This window comes from Pristis pectinata, chromosome 17 (assembly GCF_009764475.1).
Source record: "Pristis pectinata isolate sPriPec2 chromosome 17, sPriPec2.1.pri, whole genome shotgun sequence".
Classification (NCBI taxonomy): domain Eukaryota; kingdom Metazoa; phylum Chordata; class Chondrichthyes; order Rhinopristiformes; family Pristidae; genus Pristis; species Pristis pectinata.
In genome coordinates, this window is record NC_067421.1 from 5,697,098 (window position 1) to 5,718,898 (window position 21,801).

General features: G+C 46.1%; 5 non-coding genes across 5 annotated transcripts; 1 reads left to right on the forward strand and 4 right to left on the reverse strand.

The window, feature by feature from the left end:
- Nucleotides 1–315: 315 nt before the first annotated feature.
- trnae-uuc (transfer RNA glutamic acid (anticodon UUC)) lies at nt 316–387 on the reverse strand. Its single transcript has one exon. It is a non-coding gene; the product is annotated as a tRNA-Glu (tRNA).
- Nucleotides 388–5,452: 5,065 nt separating this feature from the next.
- On the reverse strand, nt 5,453–5,524 carry trnae-uuc (transfer RNA glutamic acid (anticodon UUC)). Its single transcript has one exon. It is a non-coding gene; the product is annotated as a tRNA-Glu (tRNA).
- A 2,016-nt stretch (nt 5,525–7,540) lies between these two features.
- Nucleotides 7,541–7,612, reverse strand: trnae-cuc (transfer RNA glutamic acid (anticodon CUC)). The gene has a single exon. It is a non-coding gene; the product is annotated as a tRNA-Glu (tRNA).
- Nucleotides 7,613–11,955: 4,343 nt separating this feature from the next.
- trnae-uuc (transfer RNA glutamic acid (anticodon UUC)) lies at nt 11,956–12,027 on the reverse strand. Its single transcript has one exon. It is a non-coding gene; the product is annotated as a tRNA-Glu (tRNA).
- A 9,346-nt stretch (nt 12,028–21,373) lies between these two features.
- Nucleotides 21,374–21,445, forward strand: trnae-uuc (transfer RNA glutamic acid (anticodon UUC)). The gene has a single exon. It is a non-coding gene; the product is annotated as a tRNA-Glu (tRNA).
- Nucleotides 21,446–21,801: the final 356 nt, after the last annotated feature.

Sequence of the window (21,801 nt, forward strand, 5' to 3'; positions counted from 1 at the left end):
ATCCTATCTGTGCCCATCACTATGTTATAAACCTCTGTAAGGTCACCCCTCAGCCTCCTAAGTTCCAGTGAGAACAAACCCAGCCTGTCCAATCTCTCCCTATACCTACAGCCCTCCATTCCAGGCAACAATCTACTGAATCTCTTCTGCACTCTGTCCATTGCTACCACCCCTTCCTGTAGTGTGGGGACCAGAACTGTACAAAATACTCCAAGTGCAGTCGAACCAATGTTAAACTGGAATTGAATTGAGGTTCCTGGTGCTGTTAATAGCATTGCGCTAACCGCTACAATACTGTGCCTGTAAAAGTTTCAATTCCCATACCGGGAGTCGAACCCGGGCAGCCTGGGTGAAAACCAGGAATCCTAACCGCTAGACCATATGGGAGATTGTTATTCCAGGTGTAGCCTCACCAACCCCCTGTACAAGTGTAATGAATCCTCCCTGTCCTTAAACTCCAGCCCCTTCACAATGCTCATCGGACCTGGCTGTTAACTGTTTGTGATCTGTGCACTAGAACACCGAGATCCTTCTGAACTTCACGGGGAACTTCACTCCAGCCTGAAATGGGCCCATTCCAACTGTGTTTTCCATGTGAAATCAAGTTTTCATAATTCCGACAATCCCTTGGACTCTTATGCAGCAGGTATCTTAACGGGGCACCTTGTCAAATGCCTTTTGGAAATCTAGATACTCGACACCCCACTATCAATTTAATCCACGCCTCCCTATCAATTCTCCCTGTCACATCCTCAAAGAATTTAAGCTAATTTGTCAAACATGATTTGCCTTTCATAAAACCACATTGAGTAGTTTGATTATATTCAGCTTTCCAAAATGATTTCTTATTTCCTCTTGGATTATTGACTCCAACAATAGACATTAAACCAATTGCCCTACAGTTACCAATCCGTCTGTCTTCCTTTTCGAACAAGAGAATCCTATTGGCTGTTTTCCAATCTTCTGGTCTCCCAGAATTCAGCGACTGCTGACTGTCCCTAATGAGCCTATGCTTCTCCAGATGCCCATAAATCCTGTCTCTAAGAATCTTCTCCAGTAATTTGCCAACCACTGAAGTAAGTCTCACTGATCTGTAATTCCCAGGGTTATCCCTACTCCCTTCCTTAAACAAAGGAACAACATTTACCACCCTCCAATCATCTGGCACTACTCCTGTGGCCAGCAAGGATACAAAGATCATCGCCAAAGGCGCAGCAGTCTCTTCCCTCACTTCCAGTAGTAACCTTGGATATATCCCGTCCGGCCTCAGTGACTTATTTATCCTAATGTTTTTCAAAAGTTCCAGCACATCCTCTTTCCTCACGTCGACATGCCCGAGCGTATCAGCCTGTTGTACGCCATCCTCACAAACGTCAAGGTCTCTCTCTCCCTGGTGAATACTGTCGGCCAGGGGACTGGGAAGATTTTAGGATCCAGCCGAGAAAGACTAAGAAGGTCATAAGAAGGGAGAGAATTGATCTTGAGGGACAACCTGTGTGTAATATCAAAACACTAAGAGTTTCTATGGAGATATAAGTAGGAAGGCGGTGGCTCGGGTAAGTGTGGGGAACGGGGCCAGTGAATCCCAATGGCTGTGTTCTAGTCTTCTGGTCTCCCAGAATTTAGAGACTTTTTAGAAATTTCAACCAATAGGTCCAATGTACCGCACCCTTCCAATCCACCTCATCCGTGCCCAACGTGATGCTCATCTATGCTAATCCCATTTGTCCACATTAGGCCCACAGCCCTCTGTTCCCTTCCAATACAACTACGTGTCCAAATGTCTTCTAATTGTTGTACCTGTACCCGCCTCACTACTTTTTCTGGCAGCTCGTTCCACACACCTAGCACCCTCTGTGGAAGACTTACCCCTCAGATCTCCTTTAAAGTTCTCCCCTCTCACCTTAAACCTATGCCCTCTACTTCTAGACTCCTACGCCCAGGGGATAAAGATCCTTACTATTTATCCTATCTGTGCCCATCACTATGTTATAAACCTCTGTAAGGTCACCCCTCAGCCTCCTACGTTCCAGTGAGAACAAACCCAGCCTATCCAATCTCTCCCTATACCTACATCCCTCCATTCCAGGCAACACGCTGGTGAATCTCTTCTGCACTCTGTCCATTGCTACCACCCCTCCCTGTAGTGTGGGGACCAGAACTATTACACAATACTCCAAGTGCACTCTAACCAATGTTTTGCACAGTGACAACATGACGTCCCAATTCTCCTACTCAATGCCTTGGCCTATGAAGGCAAGCACACCAAATGCCCTCTTCACTACCCTATCCACTTGTGTTGCCACATTCAGCGAGCTATAGACTTGCACCCCAAAGGCACGGTAGTGTAGTGGTTAGCGTAATGCTTTACAGTGCTAGTGACCCGGGTTCAAATCCAGCCGCTGTCTGTAAGGAGTTTGTACGTTCTCCCCGTAATGCGTGGGTTTCCTCCGGGTGCTCTGGTTTCCTCCCACATTCCAAAGACGTACGGGTTAGGAAGTTGTGGGCATGCTATGTTGGCGCCGGAAGTGTGGCGACACTTGCGGGCTGCCCCCAGAACACTCTATGCAAAAAGATGCATTTCACTGTGTGTTTTCATGTACGTGTGACTGATAAAGATATCTTATCTTACTTATCTTACCTTAGGAACCCTTCTAAGCTCCCTGCCATTTACTCCATATGTCCTACCAGAACTTGATCTCCCAAAGTGCATTACCTCACACTTGTCTGGTTTAAATTCCATCTGCCACCTCTCCGCCCAACTTTCCAGCTGATCGATGTTTCCCTGTATCCTTAGACAACCTTCTTCATGCCTAGAACTAATAATTTTTATGCTGTCTGCAAACTTACTAATCACACCACCCACATTCTTAGCCAAGTCATTTATATATACATATTCCAGACAACAAAGGTCCCAGCACCCATCGCTGTGGTACACCACTGGTTACAGGTTTCCAGTCAGACAGACAGCCGGTCACCACTGCCTCTGCTTCCCGTCACCAGCTGACGTTGGATCCCGTTTGCCAACATGCCTTGGGTCATCTGCAACCACTTCCTTTAAACCCTTTCAGGTCCTGGGGATCTGTCCGCCTTTTGCCTCATGAGTTTCTCTAATACTTATCGCCTGTGATTGGGGTTTTTACAGCTTCCTCCATGTCATTTGACACTAGCCCATCTGTTACCTTTGGGATATTTTTGGTGTCCCCCACGGTGAAGACAGAAATAATTTTGCATACCTGCCATTTCTTTGTTTCCTGTTACTAATTCACCAGCCTCGTTCCCCACACTTACCCGAGCCACCGCCTTCCTACTTATATCTCCATAGAAACTCTTACTGTATGTTTTGATATTACACACAGGTTGTCCCTCAAGATCAATTCTCTCCCTTCTTATGACCTTCTTAGTCTTTCTCTGCTGGATCCTAAAATCTTCCGAGTACCCTGGCCGACAGTATTCACCAGAGAGAGAGAGACCTTGATGTTTATGAGTATGGAGTACGACAGGCTGATACGCTCGGGCATATCGACGTGAGGAAAGAGGGTGAGCTGGAACTTTTGAAAAACTTTAGGATAGATAAGTCACTGGGGCCAGATGGGATATATCCAAGGTTTTACGGGAAGCGAGGGAAGAGATTTCTGCGCCTTTCGTGATGATCTTTGCATCCTCAGTGGCCACAGGAGTAGTGCCAGATGATTGGAGGGTGGCAAGTGTTGTTGCTTTGTTTAAGAAAGGGAGTAGGGATAACCCTGGGAATTACAGCCCAGTGAGTCTTACTTCAGTGGTGGGGAAATTACTGGAGAAGATTCTCAGAGACAGGATATTTGGGCAGTTGGAGAAGCATAGGCTGATTAGTGACAGTCAGCATGGCTTTGTGAGGGGCAGATGGTGCCTCACGAGCCTGATTGGATTCTTTGAGGATGTGACAAAGCACATTGATGAAGGTAGAGCAGTGGATGTGGTGTACATGGATTTTAGTAAGGTGTTTGACAGGGTTCCTCATGAAAGGCTCATTAAGAAAGTCAGGTGACATGGGATCCAGGGTAACTTGGCCGTGTGGATTCAGAATTGCCTCGCTCATAGAAGATCCAGGGTGGTGTTAGATGGAGCATATTCTGCCTAGAGTTCGGTGACCAGTGGTGTTCCACAGGGATCTGTTCTGGAACCCCTGCTCTTTGTGATATTTATAAATGACTTGGCGAGGATGTGGAAGGGTGAGTTCCTAAGTTTGCTGATGATACAAAGGTTGGTGGTGTTGTGGATTGTGTAGAAGGTTGCTGTAGATTACAACAGGATATTGATGGGATACAGAGCTGGTCTGAGAAGTGGCAGATGGAGTTCAAGCCGAAAATGTAAAGTGATACACTTCAGGAGATCAAATTTGAAGGCAGAATACAGGGTTAATGGCAGGACTCTCAGCAGTGTGGAGGAACAGAGGGATCTTGGGGTCCAGGTCAATAGATCCCTCAAGATTGCCGCCCATGTCCATAGGATTGTTAAGAAGGCGTATGGTGTGTTAGATTTCACTAGTCGGGGTATTGAGTTCAAGAGCCGTGAGGTAATGTTGCAGCTCTATAGAACTGTGGTTAGACCACACTTGGAGTATTGTGTTCAATTCTGGTTGCCTCTTTATAGGAAGGATGTGGAAGCTTCAGAGTGGGTGCAGAGTAGATTTACCAGGATGCTGCCTGGACTGGAGAGCATGTCTTAAGAGGATAGGTTGAGTGAGCTTGGGCTTTTCTCTTTGGAAAGAAGAACGATGAGAGGAGACTTGATACAGGTGTACAAGAAGATAGGAGGTATAGATCGAGTGGACAGTCAGAGACTTTTTCCCAGGGTGACCATGGCTAACACGAGGGGACATAATTTTAAGGTGATTGGAGGAAGGTGTAAGGGGGATGTCAGGGGTATGTTTTTTTGTACACAGAGAATGGTGGGTGTGTGGAACGCACTGCCGGCAGAGGTTGTGGGGGCAGATACGTTAGGGACATTGAAGAGACTCTTAGGTAGACACATGAATGATAGAGAAATGGAGGGCTATATGGGAGGGAAGGGTTAGATAGATCTTTGAGCAGGATAAAATGTCGGCACAGCATTGTGGGCCGAAGGGCCTGTACTGTGCTGTAATGTTCTAGTCTTTTGTATTCTAATCTACTAGCCCTTGCCACTTTGAATAAACCTTTCAATTTAACATTCTCCTTGTTGACCACAATTGTGCCTCTTTCTCACGGAATCCCTTTTCCTAATTGGGATAAATTGCTGCTGAGTGTTATAGACCAGCTGTTCCAACATCTGCCACTGGTCATCCCATAATTTAATTTCCCCGTCCACCTTAGACAACACCTTCACACCATTACAAACTCCTTCCAGACAGCGGCCGGAATTGAACCTGTGTCGCTGGCATTGTAATAGCGTTTCACTAAGCACTACACTACAGTGCCTGTAAAAGTTTCAATTCCCATACCGGGAGTCGAACCCGGGCCGCCTGGGTGAAAACCAGGAATCCTAACTGCTAGACCATATGGGAGATTGGTATTCCAGGTGTAGCCTCACCAACCCCCTGTACAAGTGTAATAAAACCTCCCTGTTCTTAAACTCCAGACCCTTCACAATGCTCATCGGACCTGCCTGTTAACTGTTTGTGATCTGTGCACTAGAACACCGAGATCCCTCTGAACCTCACGGGGAACTTCACTCCAGCCTGAAATGGGCCCATTCCAACTGTGTTTTCCATGTGAGATCCAGTTTTCATACTTCCGACAATCCCTTGGACTCTTATACAGCAGGCACCTTGACGTGGCACCTTGTCAAATGCCTTTTGGAAATCTAGATACTCTACACCTCCCTATCAATTAACTCCACACCTCCCCATCAAATCTCCCTGTCACATCCTCAAAGAATTTGAGGAAATTTGTCAAACATGATTTGCCTTTCATAAAACCACATTGAGTAGCTTGATTATATTCAGCTTTCCTAAATGATTACTTATTTCCTCTTTGATTATTGACTCCCAGAATAGATGTTAAACCAATTGCCCTATAGTTACCCATCTGTCTGTCTTCCTTTTCAAACAAGGGAATCCCATTGGCTGTTTTCCAGTCTTCTGGTCTCCCAGAATTTAGAGACTTTTGAGAAATTTCAAGCAATAGGTCCAATGTACAGCGCCCTTCCAATCCACCTCATCCGTGCCCAAAGTGATGCTCATCTATGCTAATCCTGTTTGCCCACATTAGGCCCTTAGCCCTATGCTCCTTTCCAATACAATTACGTGTCCAAATGCCTTCCAAGTGGTAGACCTGTACCCGCCTTACTACTCGGCCACTGTTAAGTGATACACTTTGGGAGACCAAATTTGAAGGGAGAATAGAAGGTTAATGGCAGGACTCTTAGCAGTGTGCAGGAACAGAGGGATCTTGGGGTCCAGGTCTATAGATCCATCAAGGTTGCTGTGCAGGTCGATAGGGTTATTAAGAAAGCATATGGTGTGTTAGCTTTCATTAGTTGGGGTATTGAGTTCAAGAGCTGTGAGGTAATGTTGCAGCTCTATCGAACTCTGTTTAGACCACATTTGGAGTACTGTGTCCAGTTCTGGTCTCCTCATTATAGGAAGGATGTGGAGGCGTTGGAAAGGGTGCAGAGGAGATTTACCAGGATGCTGCCTGGATTAGAGAGTATGCATTATGATGAGAGACTAAGGGAGCTAGGGCTTTACTCATTGGAGAGAAGGAGGACGAGGGGAGACATGATAGAGGTGTACAAAATATTAAGAGGAATAGATAGAGTGGACAGCCAGCGCCTCTTTCCCGGGCACCAATGCTCAATACAAGAGGGCATGGCTTTAAGGTAATGGGTGGGAAGTTCAAGGGATATGTCAGAGGGAGGTTTTTCACCCAGAGAGTGGTTGGTGCATGGAATGCGCTGCCTGGGGTGGTGGTGGAGGCTGATACGTTGGTCAAATCAAAGAGATTGTTAGATAAGCATATGGAGGAACTTAAGATAGAGGGATATGTGGGAGGAAGGGGTTAAATAGTCAGGTGTGGTTTAAGGGTCAGCACAACGTGGTGGGCCAAATGGCCTGTATTGTGCTGTATTGTTCTATAGTCTATAGACACATGAATGACAGAGAAATGGGAGACCATGTGGGAGGGAAGGTTAGATAGAGCAGGATAAAATGTTGGCACAACATTGTGGGCCGAAGGGCCTGCACTCTGCTCGAATATTCTAGTCTATTGTATTCTATACTACCAGCCCTTGCCACTTTGAATAAACCTTTCAATTTAACATTCTCCTTGTTGACCACAAGTGTGCCCCTTTCTCACGGAATCCCTCTTCTGAACTGGGATAAATCGCTACTGAGTGTTATGGACCAGCTGTTCCAACATCTGGCACTGCTCATCCCATAATTTATTTTCCGAGTCCACCTTAGACAACACCTTCACACCATTACAAACTCCTTCCAGACAGCGGCCGCAATTGAACCTCTGTTGCTGGCATTGGAATAGCGTTTCCTTACCACTTACTACAGTGCCTGTAAAAGTTTCAATTCTCATACCGGGAGTCGAACCCGGGCCGCCTGGGTGAGAACCAGGAATCCTAACCGCTAGACCATATGGGAGATTGGTATTCCGGGTGTAGCCTCATCAACCCCCTGTACAAGTGTAATAAATCCTCCCTGTTCTTAAACTCCAGTCCCTTCTCAATGCTCATCGGACCTGCCTGTTAACTGTTTGTGATCTGTGCACTAGAACACCGAGATCTCTCTGAAGTTCACGGGGAACTTCACTCCAGCCTGAAATGGGCCCATTCCAACTGTGTTTTCCATGTGAGATCCAGTTTTCATACTTCTGACAATCCCTTGGACTCTTATGCAGCAGGCACCTTGACGTGGCACCTTGTCAAATGCCTTTTGGAAATCTAGATACTCTGCACATCCCTATCAATTAACTCCACACCTCCCGATCAATTCTCCCTGTCACATCCTCAAAGAATTTAAGCAAATTTGTCAAACATGATTTGCCTTTCATAAAACCACATTGAGTAGTTTGATTATATTCAGCTTTCCTAAATGATTCCTTATTTCCTCTTTGATTCTTGACTCCAAGATTAGATGTTAAACCAATTGCCCTATAGTTACCCATCCGTCTGTCTTCCTTTTCGAGCAAGTGAATCCCATTGGCTGTTTTCCAATCTTCTGGTCTCCCAGAATTTAGCGACGTCTGAGGAATTTCAAGCAATAGGTCCAATGCACAGCACCCTTCCAATCCACCTCATCCGTGCCCAACATGATGCGCATTTGCCCATATTAGGCCCGTATCCCTCTGTTCCTTTCCAATACAAGTACGTGTCCAAATGTCTTCGAAATGATGTACCTGTACCCACCTCACTACCTCTTCTGGCAGCTCATTCCACACACCCAGCACCCTCTGTGGAACACTTACCCCTCAGATCTCCTTTAAAGTTCTCCCCTCTCACCTGAAATCTGTGCTCTCCACTTCTAGACTCCTACGCCCAGGGGATAAAGATTCTCACTATTTATCCTATCTGTGCCCATCACTATGTTATAAACCTCTGTAAGGTCACTCCTCAGCCTCCTACGTTCCAGTGAGAACAAACCTAACCTGTCCAATCTCTCCCAACACCCACAGCCCTCCATTCCAGGCAACACTCAGGTGAATCTCTTCTGCACTCTGTCCATTGCTCCCAGCCCTTCCTGTAGTGTGGGGACCAGAACAGTACACAATACTCCAAGTGCAGTCTAACCAATGTTTTGCACAGCGACAACATGACGTCCCAATTCTTCTACTCAATGCCTTGGCCTATGAAGGCAAGCACACCAAATGCCCTCTTCACTACCCTATCCACTTGTGTTGCACTTTCAGCGAGCTATAGACGCACCCCGAAGGCACGATAGTGTAGCGGTTAGCGTAATGCTTTACAGTGCTAGTGAGCTGGGTTCAAATCCGGCCGCTGTCTGTAAGGAGTTTGTACCTTCTCCCCGTAATGCGTGTGTTTCCTCCAGGTGCTCTGGTTTCCTCCCACATTACAAAGTCGTACAGGTTAGGAAGTTGTGGGCATGCTATGTTGGCGCCAGAAGCATGGCGACACTTGCGGGCTGCACCCAGAACAGTCTATGCAAAAAGATGCATTTCACTGTGTGTTTTCATGTACGTGTGAATGACAAAGATATCTTATCTTACTTATCTTATCTTAGGAACCCACTAAGCTCCCTGCCCTTTACTCCATATGTCCTACCAGAACTTGATCTCCCAAAGTGCATTACCTCACACTTGTCTGGTTTAAATTCCATCTGCCACCTCTCCGCCCAACATTCCAGCTGATCGATGTTTCCCTGTATCCTTAGACAACCTTCTTCACGGCCTGGAACTACTAATTTTTACGCTGTCTGCAAACTTACTAATCACACCACCCACATTCTTAACCAAGTCATTTATATATACATATTCCAGACAACAAAGGTCCCAGCACCCATCGCTGTGGTACACCACTGGTTACAGCTTTCCAGTCAGACAGACACCCGTCCACCACTGCCTCTGCTTCCCGTCACTAGCTAACGTTGGATCCCGTTTGCCAACATGCCTTGGTTCATCTGCAACCACTTCCTTTAAACCCCTTCAGGTCCTGGGGATCTGTCCGCCTTTTGCCCCATGAGTTTCTCTAATATTTATCGCCTGTGATTGGGGTTTTTACAGCTTCCTCCATGTCATTTGACATTAGCCCATCTGTTACCTTTGGGATATTTTTGGTGTCCCCCACTGTGAAGACAAAAATGATTTTGCACACCTGCCATTTCGTTCTTTCCTGTTACTAATTCACCAGCCTCGTTCCCCACACTTACCCGAGCAACAGCCTTCCTACTTATATCTCCATAGAAACTCTTACTGTACGTTTTGATATTACACACAGGTTGTCCCTCAAGATCAATTCTCTCTCTTCTTATGACCTTCTTAGTCTTGCTCTGCTGGATCCTCAAATCTTCCCATCCCCTGGCCGACAGTATTCACCAGAGGGAGAGTGAGAGAGACCTTGACGTTTGTGAGGATGGTGTACGACAGGCTGATACGCTCGGGCATGTTGACGTGAGGAAAGAGGATGTGCTGGAACTTTTGAAAAACATTAGGATAGATAAGTCACTGGGGCCGGACGGGATATATCCAAGCTTTTACGGGAAGCGAGGGAAGAGATTTCTGCGCCTTTCGTGATGATCTTTGCATCCTCAGTGGCTTCAGGAGTAGTGCCAGATGATTGGAGGGTGGTAAGTGTTGTTGCTTTGTTTAAGAAAGGGAGTAGGGATAACCCCGGGAATTACAGCCCAGTGAGTCTTACTTCAGTGGTGGCAAAATTACTGGAGAAGATTCCCAGAGACAGGATCTATGGGCAGTTGGAGAAGCATAGGCTGATTAGTGACAGTCTGCATGGCTTTGTGAGGGGCAGGTTGTGCCTCACGAGCCTGATTGGATTCTTTGAGGTTGTGACAAAGCACATTGATGAAGGTAGAACAGTGGATGTGGTGTACATGGATTTTAGTAAGGTGTTTGACAAGTTTCGTCATGGAAGGCTTATTCAGAAAGTCGGGAGACATGGGATCCAGGGGAACATGGCTGCGTTGGTTCAGAATTGGCTCGCCCATAGAAGACAGAGGGTGGTGGTCGATTGAGCATATTCTGCCGGGAGGTTGGTTATCAGTGGTATTCCACAGGGATCTGTTCTGGAACCCCTGCTCTTTGTGATATTTATAAATGACTTGGATGAGGATGTGGAAGGGTGGGTTAGGAAGTTTGATGATGATACAAAGGTTGGTGGTGTTGTGGATAGTGCAGAATGTTGCTGTAGGTTTCAACAGGACAGTGATAGGATGCAGAGCTAGGCTGAGAAGTGGCAGATGGAGTTCAACCCGGAAAAGTGTGAAATTATACAGTTCGGGAGATCGAATTTAAAGGCAGAATACAGGGTTATGTATTCTGCGCATGTCCATAGGGTTGTTCAGAAGGCATATGGTGTGTTAGCTTTCATTAGTCAGGGTATTGAGTTCAAGAGCTGTGGGGGAATGTTGCAGATCTATAGAACTCTGGTTAGACCACACTTGGAGTATCTTGTTCAATTCTGGTTGCCTATTTATAGGAAGGATGTGGAAGCTTTAGAGAGGTTGTAGAGGAAATTTACCAGGATGCTGCCTGCATTGGAGAGCATGTATTATGAGGATAGGTTGAGTGAGCTCGGGCTTTTCTCTTTGGAGAGCAGGAGGATGAGAGGTGACTTGATAGAGGTGTACAAGATGATAGGAGGTATAGATCGAGTGGACAGTCAGAGACTTTTTCCCAGGGTGACCACGGCTAACAGGAGGGGACATAATTTTCAAGGTGATTGGAGGAAGGCATAAGAGGGATGTCAGGGGTAAGTTTTTTTTTACAGAGAGTGGTGGGTGTGTGGAACGCTCTGCCGGCAGAGGTTGTGGGGGCAGATACATTAGGGACATTGAAGAGACTCTTAGATAGCCACATGAATGATAGAGAAATGGAGGGCTATGTGGGAGGGAAGGGTTAGATAGATCTTTGAGTAGGATAAAATGTCGGCTCAACATTGTGGGCTGAAGGGCCTGTACTGTGCTGTAATGTTCCAGTCTATAGTATTCTATTCTACCAGCCCTTGCCACTTTGAATAAACCTTTGAATTTTACATTCTCCTTGTTGACCACAATTGTGCCTCTTTCTCACGGAATCCCTCTTCCGAACTGGGATAAATTGCTGCTGAGTCTTATGGACCAGCTGTTCCAACATCTGCCACTGGTCATCCCATAATTTATTTTCCGAGTCCACCTTAGACAACACCTTCACACCATTACAAACTCCTTCCATACAGCGGCCGGAATTGAACCTGTGTCACTGGCATTGTAATAGCGTTTCACTAAGCACTACACTACAGTGCCTGTAAAAGTTTCAATTCCCATACCGGGAGTCGAACCCGGGCCGCCTGGGTGAAAACCAGGAATCCTAACCGCTAGACCATATGGGAGATTGGTATTCCAGGTGTAGCCTCACCAACCCCCTGTACAAGTGTAATAAATCCTCCCTGTTCTTAAACTCCAGACCCTTCACAATGCTCATCGGACCTTCCTGTTAACTGTTTGTGATCTGTGCACTAGAACACTGACATCCTTCTGAACTTCACGGGGAACTTCACTCCAGCCTGAAATGGGCCCATTCCAACTGTGTTTTCCATGTGACATCCAGTTTTCTCACTTGCGACAATCGCTTGGACTCTTATGCGGCAGGCACCTTGACGTGGCACCTTGTCAAATGCCTTTTGGAAATCTAGATACTCTTCACCCCCCTATCAATTAGCTCCACACCTCCCTATCAATTCTCCCTGTTTAATCCTGAAAGAACTTAAGCAAATTTGTCAAACATGATTTGCCTTTCATAAAACCACATTGAGTAGGATTGATTATATTCAGCTTTCCTAAATGATTACTTATTTCCTCTTTGATTATTGACTCCAAGAATACACATTAAACCAACTGCCCTATAGTTACCCATCTGTTTGTCTTCCTTTTCGAACAAGGGAATCCCATTGGCTGTTTTCCAATCTTCTGGTCTCCCAGAATTTAGCAACTTTTGAGATTTTCAACGAATAGGTCCAATGTACAGCACCCTTCCAATCCACCTCATCCGTGCCCAACATGATGCTCATCTATGCTAATCCCATTTGCCCACATTAGGCCCGTACCCCTCTGTTCCTTTCCAATACAAGTGCATTGTATTGCTACGTTCCAGTGAGAACAAACCCAGCCTGTCCAATCTTTCCCTTTACCCACAGCCCTCCATTCCAGGCAACAGTTGGTTGAATCTCTTCTGCACTCTGTCCATTGCTACCACCCCTCCCTGTAGTGTGGGGACGAGAACTGTACACAATACTCCAAGTGCAGTCTCACCAATGTTTAGCGCAGTGACAACATGATGTCCCTATTCTTCTATTCAATGCCTTGGCCTATGAAGGCAAGCACACCAAATGCCCTCTTCACTACCCTATCCACTTGTGTTGCCACTTTCAGCGAGCTATAGACTTGCACCCCAAAGGCACCTTAGTGTAGCAGTTAGCGTAATGCTTTACAGTGCTAGTGACCCGGGTTCAAATCCGCCCGCTGTCTGTAAAGAGTTCGTACGTTCTCCCCGTGTCTGCGTGGGTTTCTCCGGGTGCTCTGGTTTCCTCCCACATTCCAAAGACGTACGGTTTAGGAAGTTGCGGGCATGCTATGTTGGCGCCGGAAGCGTGGCGACACTTGCGGGCTTCCCCCAGAACACTCTACACAAAAGATGCATTTCACTGTGTGTTTCAATGTTTATGTGTGTAATAAAGAAATCTTATCTTACGAACCCTTCTCAGGTCCCTGCCATTTACTCCATATGTCCCACCGGAACTTGATCTCCCAAAGTGCATTACCTCACACTTGTCTGGTTTAAATTCCATCTGCCAACTCTCCGCCCAACTTTCCAGCTGATCGATGTCCCCCTGTATCCTTAGACAACCTTCTTCAAAGACAAGAAATACCAATTTTTACGCCGTCTGCAAACTTACTAATCACACCACCCACATTCTTAACCAAGTCATTTATATTTACATATTCCAGACAACTAAGGTCCCAGCACCCATTGCTGTGGTACACCACTGGGTACAGTCTTCCAGTCAGACAGACACCGGTCCACCACTGCCTCTGCTTCCCGTCACCAGCTATCGTTGGATCCCGTTTGCCAACATGCCTTGGGTCATCTGCAACCACTTCCTTTAAATCCCTTCAGGTCCTGGGGATCTGTCCACCTTTTGCCTAATGTGTTTCTCTAATACTTATCGCCTGTGATTGGGGATTTTACAGCTTCCTCCACGTCATTTGACATTAGCCCATCTGTTACCTTGGGGATATTTTTGGTGTCCTGCATGGTGAAGACAAAAATGATTTTGCATACCTGCCATTTCTTTGTTTCCTGTTACCAATTCAGCGGCCTCGTTCCCCACACTTACCCGAGCCACCACCTTCCTACTTATATCTCCATAGAAACTATTACTGCATATTTTGATATTACACACAACTTGTCCCTCAAGATCAATTCTCTCCCTTCTTATGACCTTCTTAGTCTTTCTCTGAGGGATCGTGAAGTCTTCCCAGTCCCCTGGCCGACAGTATTCACCAGAGAGAGAGAGACCTTGATGTTTGTGAGGATGGCGTACAGCAGGCTGATACACTCAGGCATGTCGATGTGAGGAAAGTGGATGCATTGGAACTTCTGAAAAACATTAGGATAGATAATTCACCGGGGCCAGACGGGATATATCCAAGGTTTTACGGGAAGTGAGGGAAGAGATTGCTCCGCCTTTGGCAATGATCTTTGTGTCCTTGCTGACCACAGGAGTAGTGCCAGATGATTGGAGGGTCGCAAATGTTGTTCCTTTGTTTAAAAAATGGTGTAGGGATAACCCTGGGAATTACAGACCGGTGAGTCTTACTTCAGTGTTGGGCAAATTACTGGAGAAGATTCTTAGAGACAGGAATTGTGGGCATTTGGAGAAGCATAGGCTAATTAGGGACAGTCAGCATGGCTTTGTGAGGGGCAGGTCGTGCCTCACAAGCCTGATTGGATTCTTTGAGGATGTGACAAAGCACATTGATGAAGGTAGAGCAGTGGATGTGGTGTACGTGGATTTTACTGAGGTATTTTGATAATGTTCCTCATGGAAGGCTCATTCAGAAAGTCAGGAGACATGGGATCTTGGGGAAATTGGCTGTGTGGATTCAGAATTTGTTCGCCCATAGAGGACAGAGTGTGGTGGTAGATGGAGCATATTCTGCCTGGAGGTCGGTGACCAGTGGTGTTCCACAGCGGACTAAAATACTTGCGGGTGGGTTTGCTAGCGCTGCTCCGGTGGGTTTAAACCAGATTTGCAGGGAGAGGTGAACCAGAGTGTTAGAGAAGGAAGTGAGGAGGAAAATGATCGTGCGAGGTTTGCAGGTATGGACAGAAATCAAAGGTTTGTACATGATAGTAATGTTCTCAGGTGCATCTATTTCAATGCAAGGAGTATTGTAGGTAAGGCGGATAAGCTTATTGCGTGGATTGGCACGTGGGATTACGATGTTATTGCTATTAGTGAGACTTGGTTGCAGGAGGGGCAGGACTGGCAGGTTAATGTTCCGGGCTTCCGTTGTTTCAGACGTGATAGAGGGGGAGGGATGAAAGGCGTTACTGGTCAGGGTAAGTATCACAGCTGTGCGTAGACAGGACAGCCCGGAGGGCTCGTCTACAGAGGCTGTACGGGTGGAGCTGAGGAACAGGAGAGGTGTGGCACGCTAATAGGGTTGTATAATAGACCGCCCAATAGTCAGAGAGAATTGGAGGAACAAATCTGTAGGGAGATAGCAGACCGATGAAAGAAACAGGAAGTTGTAATAGTAGGGGATTTTAACTTTCCACATAGTGACTGGGACTCCCACACTGTGAAAGGGCTGGATGGCTTGGAATATGTCAAATGTGATCAGGAAAGTTTTCTAAATCAATATATAGAGATACCAACGAGAGAGATGGCAATACGATCTCCTATTAGGGAACCAGGTAGGTCAGGTGACAGGAGCATGTGACAGTGAGCATTTTGGGTCCAGTGACCATAATGTCATTAGTTACAAGATAATTATGGATAAGGATAGGTCTGGTCCTCGAGTGGAGGTTCTAAATTGGAGAAAGGCCAATTTTGTGGAAATGAGAAAGGATCTAGGTAGGGTGGATTGGGATAAGTTATTTTCAGGCAAGGATGTGCTCAGTAAATGGAAAGCCTTCAAAGGCAACATTTTGGGAGTGCAGAGTTTGTATGTTCCTGTCAGGATTAAAGGCAAGGGGAACAAGCATAGGGAACCTTGGTTTTCAAGGGATATTGGTGAGCTGGTTCAGGAAAAGAGAGAGGTGTATAGCAGGTATAGGCAACTAGGAACAGATGAGGTACTTGAAGAGTATAGGAAATGTAAGAAAATACTAAAAAAGGAAATCAGGAAGGCAAAAAGAAGACATGAGGCTGCTTTGGCAGATAATGTGAAGGTAAACCCGAAGGGTTTCTACAAGTATATTAAGAGTAAAAGGGTAGTAAGAGACAGAATTGGTCCCCTAGAAGATCAGAGTGGTCATATATGCGTGGAGCCTCAGGAGATGGGGGAGATCTTAAACAGTTTTTCTGCACCAGTATTTACTCAGGAAACTGGCATCGTGGATATGGAAGGAAGGGAAACAATCAGTAGCGTCATGCAACATATAGAGATTAAAAAAGGAGGAGGTACTTGATGCTTTACAGCCAATAAAGGTAGACAAATCCCCAGGGCCTGACAAGATGTTTCCTCAGACCTTGAGAGAGACTAGTGCAGAAATTGCAGAGGCCCTGGCAGATATATTTAAAATGTCCTTAGCCACGGGTGCGGTGCCAGAGGACTGGAGGATAGCTCATGTTGTTCCATTGTTTAAGAAAGGCTCGAAGAGTAAACCAGGTAATTACAGGCCAGTGATCCTGACATCAGTAGTGGGTAAATTATCAGAAGGTGTTCTGAGAGATCGGATATACAAGTATTAGGACAGCCAAGGGTTGATTAAGGATAGTCAGCATGGCTTGGTGCGTGGTAGATAGTGTTTAATGAATCTTGTGGTGTTTTTTGAGGAGGTCACTAAGAAAGTAGACGAATGGAAGGCTGTGCATGTTGTCTACATGGACTTTCGTAAGGCCTTTGACAAGGTCCCATATGGGAGATTAGTTCAGAAGGTTCAGTCAATGGGTATCCATGGAAAAGGTTGTAAACTGGATTCGAAATTGGCTGAGAGGGAGAAGACAGAGAGTGGTTGTGGATGGTTGTTTCTCAGACTGGAGGCTGTGACTAGTGGTGTGCCTCAGGAATCTGTGCTGGGGCCATTGTTGTTTGTTGTATATATCTATGATCTAGACATTAATGTAGTAAATTGGATCAGTAAGTTTGCGGACGACACTAAGATTGGAGGCGTAGTGGACAGCGAGGAAGGCTTTCAAAGCTTGCAGAGGGATCTGGACCAAATGGAAAAATGGTCAAGAAAATGGCAGATGAATTTAATGCAGACAAGTGTGAGGTGTTGCATTTTGGAAGGACAAATCAAGGGAGGACATACACGGAGAATGGTAGGGCACTGAGGAGTGCGGAGGAACAAAGGGATCTGGGAGTTCAGATACATAATTCCCTGAGAGTAGAGTCACATGTAGACAGGGTTCTAAAAAAGGCTTTTGTCTCCTGTCATTCATAAATCAAAGTATTGAGTAGAGGAGTGGGATGTTATGGTGAGGTTGTATAAGTCATTGGTGAGACCAAATGTGGAATATTGTGTGCAGTTCTGGTCGCCGAACTACAGGACGGAGTTCAGTAAGATTGAAAGAGTGCAGAGGAGATTTACTAGAATGTTGCCGCGTCTTCAGGAGTTGAGTTACAGATTGAGCATGTTAGGACTTTATTCCTTGGAGGGCAGAAGAATGAGGGGAGACATGATAGAGGTTTACAAAATGATGAGGGGCATAGACAGAGTTCATGCAAGTAGGTTCTTTCCACCTAGATTAGGAGAGATAAGTACGAGAGGACAGGGCTTTAGGGTGAAAGGGGAAAGGTTTAGGGGAAGATTAGGGGGAACTTCTTCACTCAAAGAGTGGTGGGAATGTGGAACGGGCTGCCATCTAATGTAGTAAATGCGTGCTCACTCTTAACTTTTAAGAGTAAATTGGATAGATACGTGGACAAGAGAGGTCTGGAAGGTATAGGCTGGGGGCAGGTAAATGACACAAGCAGAATAATGTTCCGGCACAGACTAGAAGGGCTGAATGGCCTGTTTTCTGTGCTGTAGTTTTCTATGGTTCTACTCAATGTGGTTTTATGAAAGGCGCGGCAACCTTGAGGGATCTATGGACCTGGCCCCTAAGATCCCTCTGTTCCTCCATGCTGCTAAGAGATCTGCCATTAACCCTGTATTCTGCCTTCAAGTTCGATCTCCCGAAGTGTATCACTTCTCACTTTCCCGGGTTGAACTCCATCTGCCACTTCTCAGCCCAGCTCTGCATTCTATCAATATCCTGTTGTAATCTAAAGCAACCTACAGTATCCACAACACCACCAACCTTTGTATCATCAGCAAACTTACTAACCCACCCTTCCACATCCTCATCCAACTCATTTATAAATATCACAAAGAGCAGGGGGGTCCTAGAACAGATCCCAGTGGAACACCACTGGTCACCGACCTCCAGGCCGAATGCACTCCATCTACCACAACCCTCTGCCTTTTATGGCGAGCCAATTCTGAACCCACACGGCCAAGTTCCCCTGGATCCCATGTCTCCTGACTTTCTTAATGAGCCTTCCATGAGAAACCTGGTCAAACACCTTACTAAAGTCCACGTACACCACATCCACTGCTCGACCGTCATCAATGTGATTTATCACATCCTTAAAAAATTCAATCAAGCTCGTGAGGCACAACCTGCCCCTCACAAAGCCATGCTGACTGTCACTAATCAGCCTCTGCTTCTCCAAATGCCCATAAATCCTGTCTCTAAGAATCTTCTCCATAAATTTTCCCACCACTGAAGTAAGACTCACCGGTCTGTAATTCCCAGGGTTATCCCTACTCCATTTCTTAAACAAAGGAACAACATTTGCCACCCTCCTATCATCTGGCACTACTCCTGTGGCCACAGAGGACGCAAAGATCATCACCAAAGGCGCAGCCATCTCTTCCCTATCTTCCTGTTATGACCTTGGATATATCCCGTCCGGCCCCGGTGACTTATCCATCCTAATGTTTTTCCAAAGTTCCAGCACATCCTCTTTCCTCACGTCGACATGCCCAAGCTTATCAGCCTGTCGTACGCCATCCTCACAAACATCAAGGGCTCTCTCTCTCTGGTGAATACTATCAGCCAGGGGACTGGGAAGATTTTAGGATCCAGCAGAGAAAGACTAAGAAGGTCATAAGAAGGGAGAGAATTGATCTTGAGGGACAACCTGTGTGTAATATCAAAACATGCAGTAAGAGTTTCTATGGAGATATAAGTAGGAAGGCTCTCGGGTAAGTGTGGGGAACGAGACCGATGAATTGGTAACAGGAAACAAAGAAATGGCAGGTATGCAAAATCATTTTTGTCTTCACCATGCAGGACACCAAAAATATCCCCAAGGTAACAGATGGGCTAATGTCAAATGACGTGGAGGAAGCTGTAAAATCCCCAATCACAGGCGATAAGTATGAGAGAAACACATCAGGCAAAATGTTGACAGATCCCCAGGACCTGAAGGGGTTTAAAGGAAGTGGTTGCAGATGACCCAAGGCATGTTGGCAAACGGGATCCAACGATAGCTGGTGACGGGAAGCAGAGACAGTGGTGGACGGGTGTCTATCTGACTGGAAGCCTGTACCCAGTGGTGTACCACAGCAATGTGTGCTGGGGCCTTTGTTGTCTGGAATATGTATATATAAATGACTTGGTTAAGAATGTGGGTGGTGTGATTAGTAAGTTTGCAGACGGCGTAAAAATTGGTATTTCTTGTCTTTGAAGAAGGTTGTCCAAGGATACAGGGGGACATCGATCAGCTGGAAAGTTGGGCGGAGAGGTGGCAGATGGAATTTAAACCAGACAAGTGTGAGGTAATGCACTTTGGGAGATCAAGTTCTGGTAGGACATATGGAGTAAATGGCAGGGAGCTTAGAAGGGTTCCTGAGATAAGATAAGATAAGATCTGTTTATTAGTACAACGTACATCAAAACACACAGTGAAATGCATCTTTTGCGTAGACTGTTCGGGGAGCAGCCCGCAAGTGTCGCCAAGTTTCCAGCGCCAACATAGCATGCCGACATCTTCCTAACCCGTACGTCTTTGGAATGTGGGAGGAAACCGTTGCACACGGAGGAAACCCACGCTGACACGAGGAGAATGTACAAACTCATTACAGATGGCGGCTAGATTTGAACCCGGGTCACTAACAATGCAAAGCAATACGCTAACCGCTACACGAACGTGCCTTTGGGCTGCAAGTCTATAGCTCGCTGAAAGTCACAACACAAGTGGATAGGGTAGTGAAGAGGGCATTTGGTGTGCTTGCCTTCATAGGCCAAGGCATTGAGTAGAAGAATTGGGACGTCATGTCACTGTGCAAAACATTGGTGAGACTGCACTTGGAGTATTGTGTACTGTTCTGGTCCCCACACTACAGGAAGGGGTGGTAGCAATGGACAGAGTGCAGAAGAGATTCACCAGGGTGTTGCCTGGAATGGAGGGCTGTAGGTATAGGGAGAGATTGGACAGGCTGGGTTTGTTCTCACTGGAACGTAGGAGGCTGAGGGGTGACCTTACAGAGGTTTATAACATAGTGATGGGCACAGATAGGATAAATAGTAAGGATCTTTATCCCCTTGGCGTAGGAGTCTAGAAGTAGAGGGCATAGGTTTAAGGTGAGAGGGGAGAACTTTAAAGGAGATCTGAGGGGTAAGTCTTCCACAGAGGGTGGTGGGTGTGTGGAACGAGCTGCAGGAAGAGGTAGTGAGGCGGGTACAGGTACAAGATTTAGAAGGATTTGGACGCGTACTTGTATTCGAAAGGAGCAGAGGGATATGGGCCTAAAGTGGACGAAGTGGATTAGTATAGATGGGCATCTCATTGGGGACGGATGAGGTGGATTGGAAGGCTGCTGTACATTGTGCCTATTGGTTGAAATTTCTCAAAAGTCGCTAAATTAAGGGAGACCAGAAGATTGGAAAACAGCCAATGGGATTCTCTTGTTCAAAACGGAAGACAGACAGATGGGTAACTATAGGGCAATTGGTTTAACGTCTGTTGTAGGAGTCAATAATCAAAGAGGAAATAAGTAATCATTTAGGAAAGCTGAATATAATCAAACTACTCAATGTGGTTTTATGAAAGGCAAATCATGTTTGACAAATTTGCTTAAGTTCTTTGAGGATGTGACAGGGAGAATTGATAGGGAGGTGTGGAGTTAATTGATAGTGGGGTGTAGAGTATCTAGATTTCCAAAAGGCATTTGACAAGGTGCCACGTGAAGGTGCCTGCTGCATAAGAGTCCAAGGGATTGTCGGAAGTATGAAAACTGGATCTCACATGGAAAACACAGTTGGAATGGGCCCATTTCAGGCTGGAGTGAAGTTCCCCGTGAAGTTCAGAGGGATCTCGGTGTTCTAGTGCACAGATCACAAACAGTTAACAGGCTGGTCCGATGAGCATTGTGAAGGGACTGGAGTTTAAGAACAGGGAGGTTTCATTACACTTGTAGATGGTGTTGGTGAGGATACACCTGGAATACCAATCTCCCATATGGTCTAGCGGTTAGGATTCCTGGTTTTCACCCAGGCGGCCCGGGTTCGACTCCCGGTATGGGAATTGAAACTTTTACAGGCACTGTAGTGTAGTGCTTAGTGAAACGCTATTACAATGCCAGCGACACAGGTTCAATTCCGGCCGCTGTGTGGAAGGAGTTTGTAATGGTGTGAAGGTGTTGTCTAAGGTGGACTCGGAAAATAAATTATGGGCTGAGCAGTGGCAGATGTTGGAACAGCTGGTCCATAACACTCAGTAGCGATTTATCGCAATTAGGAAGAGGGATTCCGTGAGAAAGAGGCACAATTGTGGTCAACAAGGAGAATGTAAAATTCAAAGGTTTATTCAAAGTGGCAAGGGCTGGTAGAATAGAATACAATAGACTAGATCATTCGAGCAGAGTGCAGGCCCTTCGGCCC